Here is a 12,620-nt window from a genome sequence, read left to right as displayed (position 1 = left end):
CTTTTATAGCAAGGAGTTCCTCGATGCTACTGCTCTGGGGAATGTATTTAGTCACTGCTCCCCTGCATTTGACAGTCAGGAGGCACTTGTTTGACATTGGGAAGTAAACTGGAAAGAACCCATGTTTCGTTCCAGCCTGGAGCACATCAACGGTCTTGGCTAATGTTTGCCAACCAGACCTTGAAAACAGATAGACGTGCTGTTATTAAAGGAGAGTTGAAAATATTGTGATACATTCAGCAGAATAGTTTGCACATATAGAGGTCTGTTAAAACATAGCATGAAGTTTAGTCACTAAACTTTCCAGGGAGTCTCCCTAAGACTCAGTCAGTGCTCATTAGCAGCCATATGTCCTGCCAACGTGTCCTTGAGCAAGGATCCTGTAAGTCACTCAGGGACAAGCTTGTCAGATAGATGCCTGAAATATTAATGTAATAAATATCCCATCCCAGTTCTGGCTCTCTGTGACAACTCTGCCCAATCTTCCCTTTTCATTTTAGGTTAGCTCCAGCTCACAGTTGCCATTACTTATTTGGACTCTGTTCTCATGGAGAGACTGACTCTTCTGGGTGTTTCTGTAACTGGGCTATTGGAGCTGAAAGTAGGGTAGCCCTTAACTAGGCTATACGCAGACTACTCCAACTCGGCTTCATGTTGTCTGGTCACTCTAATGAGGCTGAGGTCTATTTCCCAAAAAGTGAATCTCACTGCCCACTTGTTTAATGTGGTGACATGTGGGCACTTAAAGGAACAGTTCCCAATTTTGTCTGGGAGATTGATACCACTCTCATGTCTGTACAGTATGTATGAAGAGTTAATTTGCAAAAGCATATAAAAATCTATTCTTAAAGCTAGAATGGCACTCAGCAACTCGACAGTCTGATTATTTTCATGAATGTCCATGCAACATTTCCTAAGAAATTCATGAAATATCGCCTTATCGTTCATGTGTGTTTTGCATCCTGCGAACATGTAGTGTTAATTCTGAGGACGTGCACAACCAACGCTCCACGCTGACGCAGGATACGCAAGTCAGGAGGTGGGAGAATGGGCCAGACTATTTCTTGGCAGGGACGAGTAACTTCCTGGAGTCTTCACTGGTTGTCTTGCAATTGGCCGTGAACTAATCCTTTGGTTTTGTACACATCCAACAAACAAGATATCACACATCCATATGTATGAGGGGTATGAGTTGCAGCATTCTTCCCATCTAACTCTCTGAAAGAAAATAAAAAAGCTTTTTTTTTTCTCAGAATGTGGTTTTCTGTCCTCCAAAACATCACAACTCATGATTCTGACTGGTACAAAGAGAGACTTTATCACAAAGAAGAGTAAATGGAAAATCATCTTCAGCTCTTAAAAATGTCACACCTTTTATTAATGTAATTTTTTCACCAATTTTTTTCTCCAACACTGAATGTGTGAGTGGGCCAGTCATCTGCCACAGCAGTATTACTCAGTTCAGCTCACAAGACACTTTCCCCGGCACAAGAAACAAAGGCCAGTCTGTTTCTATGGTTTCTCACATACTGGAGATCTGAGTGGAATTTTACATAGACAAGGCTAATGGATGGACTGCACCAGCCGACATTTAACAAATACCAAGGAGAGGTACGATGATAGAGAGTGCAACTTCAATGCTCTGTGGCTGAATGTGAGCCGTTCCACAGATAACATTTTCAGATATTGCTTGTGTCATTGTGTCGCTCATTAGTGAAATGAGGTGTAGTTGTTACATCACAGGTGGCATAGGGGGGAAAAAAAAACTCCCGTGAACGCGCTCTGACGCCGGGTAAAGCCCAAACACCTCCTCCCCAAACAGAGTATACACACACATACGTACATCCACACACACATAAACCCTCGCCCTTCTGTAGGTCAAAACAGGAAGCCCACCAAAAGGCCTTTGACAAACATGCCCTCCTTTCTCCAGGCTCCTGATGCATCACACGAGGGAAGGGTGTTTTTCTACAGACAGAGCTCCTGCCTTGCCCTTCACATGACACACTAACAGAGAGGAAAGTTTCCATTAACTGTTGGACGGCAGCTGAAGGTTGTGACTTTAGGGGAGAGGGACAGCTGGAGGACAAAGGAGAGAAGATCCATGGCAATATTTCTGAGCAAAGTTAAACAAACTGAATATGTGTTTAAAGGGAATTGTGCAGTCTAGTAAGTAACCAAAGTAAACATTTCTGTAAAGGATTGATGAGAGGAAAACCTTCACGACAACCAGATCACCGCACAGTCTATCAAAAAGGTCATCTGTGTCTAAATAAATCCTCTAAAGTTTTGTAATCAAAGAACGACAGAGCGAAAATGGTTGAGGACCCAATGACTGCTTGGCATCACATCTATTATGACTCAGGAATTGAACACATGGCTTGTTGAACCTTGTCAGTGTGTTCTGTAATTTAATTGAAGGGACTATTGTGTTCCTTTTGAACATGAGTAGACTAAACTGACTTCCTGAATTGCAGTGAACCAGGTCAGCACCAGTGTCTTCAATTTACAACTGATGTGCTTGAATTGGCGGGTATTTTTGCTCCCTTTTTCATGGGCCTTTTGAAGAAGAGTAATCCTGGCCCAAACCACAAAGCTGAAGCCATCGAATGTCACACATATTGGTCAAGCGGCTGATGGTGCTCCAAGAGTTGGTTGTAACCTTGAACATTTTTGCTCAAGGACAGTTTAAAGCATCGACAGAGTGGCTGTTGGTCAGGAGGTTTGATCTCCACCTCTTCCTGTCCACATGTTAGAGTGTTCTTAGTCAAGACACTTTTCCATACACATGTGATGGCTTGGCTTGACTCAATTGATGTTTAAAAGCAGCGCTGACTTTAATGCTTTTTGCACTGTGCAACGGTTCTTGGTTGCTAGCTAGCATCATGGGTTTTCAGGGTTTCATTACGGTTTGTTTCAATGTCATCGCTTGGACCCAACTCCGGACATGGTCCCTCACGGGCACAAACGGCCAAGACTGAACATGACTTGTCACAGCTTGGTGCTTCTAATAATGGTAATGCAAATGCCAATCCACATGACGTGGCTTGACTCGCTGTGGCCAAAAGTACCACATTAGATGCCCTAACTCTAGTCCAGGTCGCTCCCCAGTCACTGGAGAGCCGAATAAATGGCCGGATAAAAGCCTATGCCAAATTAAATATGCAGATTAAGATGATCCACTGTGTGAATACCTAATGGGGAGAAGCCAAAAGAAAGGGAAGGAGAAGAAGAAGAAGAAGAAGACAATTTCAAACAATTTCTCCACCTTGTCATCTTGCCAGCCATAGTAGTGTGTAATTTGTCATTTTAGCCAACAAAGTAAACACAGTTGTTTCGTTCTTTCTGTTTCCAATTGACAAAAGTTCCCTCTCTCTGGTCTCTCAATCAGAATGGAGAATCCAAGTTATATCTGGCTCTGGCTCTATCCTGCCTTTCAGTCACAGTAAAGTGACTGAGTTTTCCCCAGACAGACCCAGGGTAATTGGAACAGTGGATTGAGGGGTAGGCACACACACACACACGCACACACCAGCCCACACAGGTCATTACATTTACCACTAAGCATCTCCATAAGCCCAAGCAGGCATATCTGACATATCCATCTGCTATGGTGGGATCATGCTGGATCTGCCTCTCTCTCACTCTCACTCTCTCTCTAAATCGGGGTAAGGGGGTGTGCCAGTGGTAATGATGATGGGGACATGACATGTAATCACAGGGTTGATCACAGCTCGGTAACTAAGCAGGGCTATGATTTTACCCACATTTACATCTTCTCAGAGGCAACATGTCATATTGGCCTGTTTAGTGCAATGAAATAAAAAAAGACAGTTGAAATTCTTAAAATCCTTTAATCCTATAAGGATGACTGATTCTTTATGGATTGTGTCTGTTGCTGCTCACATATTACAGACCTTCCCTATTTTTTTCTTCTTCTTCTTTCAGTGCATGGGTTCAATTCGAGGTTACGTATTGCTTGAATAATGCTAAATATTGCTAAAGATTTCTTGTGCTAGTACCATACCTTAGTTTTAGTCCTGACCCCAATACTTTTGTTTAGGTTTTGCTCTTGAGAGCCACCTCATTGCCCTACGAATATGAAAACAAATATGACTGTCTTTTTCCACAAAACCTTTTTGTTAAATGTTCGACGATGCCAAAACACAAGCAGCTGTACAAGAACTTTGCCCAAATAAAATTAAATTGGCAAAATGTTTTATTTAAATCAGGAACTATCATAGAATGACAATTTTTTGTACTTGAGAATTGTTCATACTTACAGCGTGTGAACACATGTAAATGGTGCGTATTTGCCACAGATATAGATATCCCTCAACAAAAATAGACCTGTCTTCTATACTTTCTACGCGAGGTGTGCATGTCCGTTTTATACATAAATGGGTCAAACGGTCTCAATCACTAGTAAACAGGAAATGGTTCTAGCTGGCAGTGTGGTTTTGAGGGTTTTGATTGGTTCTTATTATTTCCTGTCACATGCAACAGCTGACAAGACAGATTGAAATAGCAGCTTTCACTTTGAGGTCTTGATCACCTTGCTGCCATTTTAATCAGCTAAGTAACTTTGTCTAGCTTAGTTTGTAGATGTTAACTGACCCATATCACAAAATCGGTGAAATGTTTCACAGTGTCGCTGTGTCCCATTTAAGATGCGATATCAAAAACGAAAGCTCATGGTCTTGTATTTCCACTAGTGGTCTGCATATGTGACGTATTCAATGTAGCCAGTCGCGTTAGTGCTACAAACACATTACAGCTGATACCAAAAAATGATTTAACATCAATATCTAGCCATAATTTTGAATTAATATTTAAACCATCAGCACAACATTTGGGGAAATATTTCTTTTGCTTTCTTGCTGAGAGTTAGCTGATAAGACTGAGACTACAAGCTAGCAGGTGGTTAGCTTAGCTCAGTACAAAACATCTAGTCTTGCATTATATACAGAGTATAATGAACATCTTGTATTTAAGCAGATGTAACCTCTTCTACTGAAGATTCAGTTGATTGATGTCTTATTCCTTGACTTATTTCCGTCCTCGCATAACACACCGCTTCTCTTTGAAACTTTTCACCTCCCTCTCACTCATCCAGACACACATATGTTCACCTGCTCGCTTCCCTACGCCAGGAAGGTCAAGGCCATCATCTCCTGCAGGGCAAGATGTGTGTTTTTTGTGCGTACGTGCATCTTGAGTGTGTGCTCACATGTGCTCTAGGTTTCTTTTTGCAGCGAGAATCATGGGTCCTAGTCTGTAAGCCTTCCTCTTTTCCTCCCTGTGCCTTCTTTCCCTCCCAGGGGAAAAGCCCCCATGCGAAAGGGAAGAAATGGGGTGTAAAGGGCACCGAGTTCCCATTGGATTTACTCTATGCCCCATCTGTGCCCAGTTTATGCCACTCTGCTTTGGACATTGCTAAACCTCTACGCTGGCTTGAGGAAGCAAGCACTTTTAATGTTCCCCTTCTCTTGGTCTGTGGGTTAAGCAAAAAATCTGATATGGCACTGTAATTAAGTTGCCATTAATTGTTTTGCCTGGTCCCGGGTGGCACTGCTCAGACTTTGGGGGAAGAGAGCACCAGATTTATAGGGCTGATGGGCTCCACGCCTAACTGAACAGCTAAACACAGTGAAAACGGTTCTTAATTACTGCCTGTTGCTGCTTATTCACCCAAAGTCACCTCTGCCAGAAAGCTAACTAGCCCTCACCGTCTCGCTGCACTTAAACACACAAGCTCCCTCTCTTTTATAATTTGGCCCCTTTATCGATAAATCATGTATAAACACCTTGAACTGTTACCCTTTCTTATCATGTATACATCATTTCTGGCAAACATGTTTTTCAGCCTGAAACTACACAAAGCAAGTATTTGATTCTGCAATATTTTTGTCCTGTATGTTTTGTTTTCCACGTTCATTCCTGTTGGAGTCTAATGGCAGCATTTTCCATGAGCTCTGCACTGAGTCTAAATGTGGAATCTCAGGTGGTTTCTCTGCCTTGGCGGTAATTGAATCAAGACTATTTATATGCCCTACATTTTATGACATGTAGATGTTCACTGGCCTGAATGAAATACACTTTCCAGCTCCGCCGCTGGCCGAGCCAAATGTAAATACAGAAGATATCGACGGAAAACAGACCATGGAAAACATGTCCTAGAGGGCAGTGGCACTACCCCCACAACCCCGCTAACACCCTTCTATGGCTCTTCTATGACTCCACACACACATGTTTATGTGGTGAAGGAATACTATAACCATACACAGCCTCTTCCACTCACGCCCTCATATTGGGCTGGGTGGGTCGCTGTCCTGACAAAGTCTCGCCTCAATGGGCACTTGAGGTGAATTATTGTTTGTGAGTGGAAACTTGGCCAGATAATCTCAATGCTGCTGGCTCAGGGCTGAGTAAGACCACTGTCTCCTTCCCCGCACACACACACACACACATGCCCTGCACACACACACAGCTTTTGTTTTACCATCTCTATTTCCACTTCACACTTATTTGCTGACTCTTTGCCTTTTACAATAAGTCCTTCTCTGTCCTGTCCGCCTGTTCCTTTGCTCCATTTTTCTCTTCCTTTTCTACAACTTCTGTTTCTCCTCTCTCTCTCTCTTTCTTTTCCCAACAACTCTGGCCTTTATCCTGCAGGCCATTCACCTCTCTGTGGCTGCCCTCGCCAGTGCCTGCAGTAAATTCCAGGGCTAGTTGGAAACACAAACATGCACAAGCCTGGGACGAGCAGCTCAGTCATGATAGACCCCTCCTTACCACCACCACCACCTCTTTCTCAGCTCTCCTTCACACAAGGGGTCTTTGTGCGTCTGACTGCTTCACTTCAGATCTTCTCTCAGAAGTTTACCTGCATCATAGGTGTAATTCATGCGTCTGTGTCTCTCCAGTCGCCAGTCAGCATTGTGTGAATGTTAATCATATAATTGGGGATTCCTCAAGCAGACATTAACTAATGTTTGGACTCTTGTGGACCTCAGGAAAAATGTGATTACAGTAATTGTGGCAGGCTAATGATGTGTTAGATGAGAAAGGTTGGTTATTACAATGAGCTAGACCCATCCTTATTATAAACTTTGTCTGATTGATATAGCCACTGTCCTGCTTGAATAATAGGTCTAAACAGTCTCATGTTAATGCAGTCTTCTTATGAGGATAGCCATGAAATACAAGCAAAGAATTGGTTAACAACATAACTTTTGATTAATGTCCTGTTGGAAAATTCTCACACATCATCATCCTCCGATCAGCAGTCTCTTTCTAAAGTATGCAACACAATTTTTCCCTCTTCCTCTTCAAAAGAAGGAAGCCCCCCCCCTCCACATCTAACTCTTTGCCAATGTGCTGAGCCAGTGGAAAATCCAACGTCCGTTCAAGAAACAAAGTGGTGCAGAAAGATCGGTTGACCAGAGGAAGCAATATTCATACAGCATGTCCTCACTGATAGGGACCCGGTTGTGTAAGTCAACTAATGAGACATCTTCATGTTCGCATTTTCCACTTGCCTCGGCTCACGAGGCACATGATCTCTGAGTGCGCCATAGGCATTTCCACCGCAGTCATATGTTTATTTAAAAATTGTTTAGGAAATAACTGATTATCTCTCTGTGGCCTTATGATTTATTTTTTCCATTCCCTTTGGCGTTTCCATTGTGCTCTGTTACTTGTGCAAATGTCTTAATCTGCTCACAGCAGTGTGTTATCTAGAAATGTGATAAGATGCCGAGTCCGCAACTAAGTTCCTCTCTCAGTTGGAGCAGCAGACACATTCATGCGGTGCCAGTTGCGAGACACTCTTGGACTGAACCTGCAATTATTTGTCAAGCTATCTCGTCTCATGGTGTGTAGAGCTCTTCCCCAGTAATTAAAGTTCTATGTTGGGATGAACACACACATACAGCACACACACGACCACAGCTATCTTATTTATTCTCAAACACTTTTGCCAAACTTTTTTGTTTTCCGCAGCGTCCTCCTCATGTGTTCTCTTTCAACCTAGATTAATAAAGCGGTTCTGTTTTTGAGTGTGTTTCAATAAATGCAAACATTACCCTGAAGGCAACATCCCCTTTTTGGAGAGTTTTGGTATGCCTCATCGTTAATGCTTACTCAGACAGCATGAACAACACATTAGCATGCACAAAGGCTAATGACACTTGACATTTACTGTAGTTCACAAGATGCTCCAGAGCATATGGCAAATTTCCACCGAGAAACTGAGTCAACAAGACTCAGACAACAGCTGTGGGGAAAATGATTGGTGTCCTCGATTTCAAAAACTTGAAACAGGTTTTTCTGGAGTGGTTAATTCCCTTTGTCTGCTGCTCAGTTACACGTTTCCTCTTTTAAAAAAATATTTTCAGGAGTAAATAAATCACTGTCTCCGTTAACAAGTCAAAAGACCAGACAGCTCGCAGATTGTTGTGTGGATACAGCGAAAAGGCCCTCCATGTGGGGATTCACCATCTTGCTAGCTTCTGCGGTCCCAAAGTGTTTAAATGGATTGAAGCCGAGATTAAATGGTTTCAACTGAACAAACAGGCTCTGATGACACAAGGCAGAATTCCAATTTATTTTCTATCATATTTAGATAAAGAATAGACAAACATCAGCCGCTGCCTGGAAGGAAAATGTTTTCACGGAAAGACGACATGCTTTCCAGGAAGAACTTGTTTATTCTTGATATACATAAAATTTTTGTGAACACTTCTAATGGCTTATAGTGCAACTGTGTCTGTCTGTCTTTTTTGTGTGTGTGCTTGTGTGCATTTCTTCTAATGTTTGTTTTTTAATGTTTTACATACTTTAGGTGCAATAGATCAGAATTTTGGTTGAACACTTCGCTAAAATTATCAACAGAATGTGAAATATAACAGTTTTGACGTTATGACAACTATGTATTGTGTAACCAAACATGACTAGCTTGCTAACGAGCTAGCCCTGGTCCGTACTTGTTCAAAGCTGCTAACAGTGTAAACACCCAACACTTGCATGTTGCTACGGGCTCCCAGTCCGGACTGCTAGCTGGACAGCTAACTGAGCTAACTAGCTAATGGTAGCTGCAGTTGGTAGCAGATAGCTAGTGTACTCTGGTATGTTGCCCCCTATTTGTTGAGCATGAATTCAACAGATTACCAACTCTTACATATTAATAACACTTGTTAATTAGTGTTGTTTTGATAGATTTTGTTATAACTGAAATGAGCCAGGCTAGCTGTTTCCCCCTGTTTCCAGTCTTTGTGCTAAGCTAAGCTAACGTCTGCTGGCTTTAGCTACATATTTACCATAAAGACATGAGATCCATAAGAAGGCAAACAAGTGTACTCCCCAAAATGTCAAACTCTTCCGTTGACAACATGAACACAGATGCAAACATTTGCAAACCAGCATCTTTCCTGCTGTTCTTGCCACCTAATTTTCTCTCCTCATCAGGTATATTATCCTGATCTAGGTTCCTTAAATCCTTAAGCTTGTAAATAGTTTCTGAGAAGACATTTTGAGTCTATATTAGTAACATCTCTACCATTGTATTCTTGTTAAGTGTGTCCCCCTGCTTCTGAGGCATTTGAACAAGTCCGAGATAAAGAGGGAGGGGCGATACGAAGACTGATAGACAGACAAAGATAGACAGAGAGGGAGAAATGGGCGGCATCGGTGTCATGTTAGAGGGACATCTGCTCAGCCAAACAAAAAGCACTGCAGGCTGCCAATCAGAAAGCCACCAAAACCACTGACAGTTAACTGGGAAAAAAAAAAAATGGCAGGCGTAAAAATAGGTCTTCGGCACTATTGGGTTTGAAGGCCTGTTTGCCAGTCCTGGCTCAGAGGAGGCCTGTGTTGCTGTTGGATGTACAAGAAAAACATCAGCATTGAAACGCTGCTGTGCTGCAGCTCCAGTTTGAAGTTTGAGAGCTGAAGATTGACTGACAGATAAAAAAATGTGTGAAGGGTGTGGAAAGGCATATGTGACACCCACACTTTAGTGACTGCATTTTCTCGCTGATGCTATCTATCTATCTATCTATCTATCTATCTATCTATCTATCTATCTATCTATCTATCTATCTATCTATCAAGTAAATCTTTGTCTATCTATGCATCTTGACTGATTGTTCCTCTTTCCTGTTTTGACTGAAACAATTCGGTCAAATTACACAGATGCAAAACCAAATGGTTGCACAAGTCACCTTACATAAATCATTTTTTTCCCTGCTTCTTCTCTTCCTCTTTCTTTCCAAATGTCGTCTCCACCCTTGATGTAAATCTGACGCGTCAAGTTCTGAAATGGCATTTTCCAACTTCTCGTACACAACTTGCACGCAGACGTGAAGGTGTTGAACTTTCCCCCCTGTTTACGAATCCGATGAGGTGAATACTTCTGTGCACTCAGGGCTGTTGTGTTAATGATAAATCCCATTATGTCAAGACAGCAAGTATATTACACTGAGGTTTGACCTCAACCACAGTTGTTTTCTGTTTATCATCTACCACCACTCGTGTCTTTATTTAAACCTGGGGTCCACCATGTAGTCACAAGAAGATGGTTTCTTCACCTGAATTGGTGCAAAGTCGAGACATCTGATACATGTATTCTTTTTTAAATTCTTGCACTCAGTATCATGCACCTTGTATTTTTAAATTATTGACTTGTAAGGCTGCTGGCTTGCACCTCATAGTGCTGTACAGCAGATTGCACTTATCTTACAACCTAGACGACTAGGTGATCACAGGGGACTTTTCCCTGCACTAATTGTGAAGCATATTCTGCTTCTCCGTCCATTATCAGTGCGCTGTTTGATTTCTATTGCATAATAGAAGTCTAGGGGGACGATAAATGGAAGGATGCACCTCTGCTTTCATTGTAATGCAATGCAGTTCACTGACAGTTGGCCCCAGTAGGAGCGAGGCTGGTTGTCAAGTGTGTGACTCCTTCTCAGCTGCACTAAAAGAATCGCAAAGAATACAGCCATTGAATCTGCAGAAGAAGAAGAAAAAAAAATGCGCTACGTCATGGAAAGAATGACGTCAGGTTTGATTAGGCGCCGAGGGAAGAGCCTTGTGTAGCCTAGGTGGAGTTGAGGCAGCCAGAGAGCAGAAACGATGCGGGAGTGAAAGGTTTCGGTGCGTACTTTTTACAGGCTGCATTATATGATGGGGGGGGGGGGGGGGACTGTTGAATAATCCTGTTATTATAAAGCGGACACGGGAGCAAAGAGGGAGTACGAGGGGATCATGACGTAACCGTTTCCATAGGCGACTGATATGCTGGCTAAGCCAATGGGAATCCACACCAGCGGTCCATACCCATCCTCCTTTTGACGTGCATCACATGTCCCCGGCGGTGTTGTGACAGAAAGGGACCAAACGAGGCGAGATGATTCCCGGCAGCCTACTTCCGCCTTCGTCAAAAAAAAAAAACCTACATCAGACAATCTAGACCCCCTTTATCCCTTGGCTGGATTGTCTCCTGAATATGTCCGATATCTTTTAACACAGGGTTTAATGCTTAAAGTGATGATAGCGTCACGAGATAAACACGTTAATTGTGTTGAATAAAACAGATGCTTTTGGTTTTCATTTGTTCTATGATTTAATAATGTTTTATGAATGACTGCAGTATATATTCGCATTGTTTAAACATATTAACAACTGGGTACACTAGTTGTGGTTAAATCGTGCCAGTAAACCGATATAATGGCTCCAACAACTGTGCGCATGTGTCATATGGTTTCCGGTCAAGTGGAAATGAGTTTCCACTCCCTCTGACGGGATGGTGACTATCTTGACAGCTCTGGTCGGAGACTTTGGTTGTGGTTGTGACAGCGCAGTGGGCGGGATTTTACCTCAGATCAGGGGAGAGAGTCTAGTCTTTGGTGAGACTGAGGGGAGTTAAAGAGAGAAAGGGATCTGGGGTGCTCTTCAGAGAACGGAGTAAGTATTTTTTGGTTATATTTTCAGCGCTAGCGTGACAAAACGCCGCATGATAAAGGGCTGCTCTCAGGCGTGTCGGACGCTGCATAGAAAAACCTCACCGGTTGAGTCTTCATTTTTAGCGTGCAATGATCAACGAGGGCCAGCCACCGGTGGGTAGCTGCTGTGGGTAGTTAGCTTTATGCCAAGCTAACATCGTTAGCTAACGTTATATGTTGGATACATACTGACATTGGGGCGTCTCGTTCCCCAACGCAGGTAGCTAATCAGCCAGGATGCTGCCAGATTTTCTGTGCCTGGTGCCTGGTTTTGTAAGACTTCTGCTTTGCACCGGGGGAAGTTTTTCGACTTGTCAGCCTACTAGAAGCGGCTTTTTTTTTTGGGGAGGGGGGGTATTTTCCTTCTTTACAATCAACATAAGCTAACGCCTGGGAGCTAGTTGGCTAACATCGTACGCTAGCCCGGAACGGTTGTTTTTAACGTTGGACCCAGCACGCTTTCATGTCTCGTGCACGGGCTCCTCATGTAGAGACAGCCGGTGAAATAACGCCGGACCTCCATCACGCTACGAGAAAGTTACCTCCATTTCATCCCACGCCGAGGTGCGGCGTGCGAGCTGTCATTCAGTTTATTTAACGGTATGTGGATCCTCC

At 42.9% G+C, this 12,620-nt stretch overlaps 1 protein-coding gene across 3 annotated transcripts in view; it reads left to right on the top strand.

Moving 5' to 3' along the window:
* Nucleotides 1-11,801: 11,801 nt before the first annotated feature.
* Nucleotides 11,802-12,620, top strand: part of atp2b1a (ATPase plasma membrane Ca2+ transporting 1a) — a 40,660-nt gene continuing 39,841 nt past the window's right edge. For 2 of the 3 annotated variants that reach the window (XM_073480243.1, XM_073480245.1), the window contains exon 1: nt 11,802-11,967. The gene's annotated coding sequence lies outside the window, so the exon portion shown is untranslated. Of the gene's footprint in view, nt 11,968-12,046; nt 12,120-12,620 lie in introns of those variants that run through there. The other variant, XM_073480244.1, reaches the window with a different exon arrangement.

This window comes from Pagrus major, chromosome 14 (genome assembly GCF_040436345.1).
Source record: "Pagrus major chromosome 14, Pma_NU_1.0".
NCBI lineage: Eukaryota > Metazoa > Chordata > Actinopteri > Spariformes > Sparidae > Pagrus > Pagrus major.
The sequence above is the reverse complement of the archived record's forward strand: the minus strand, read 5'-3'. Positions and strand labels throughout refer to the sequence as shown.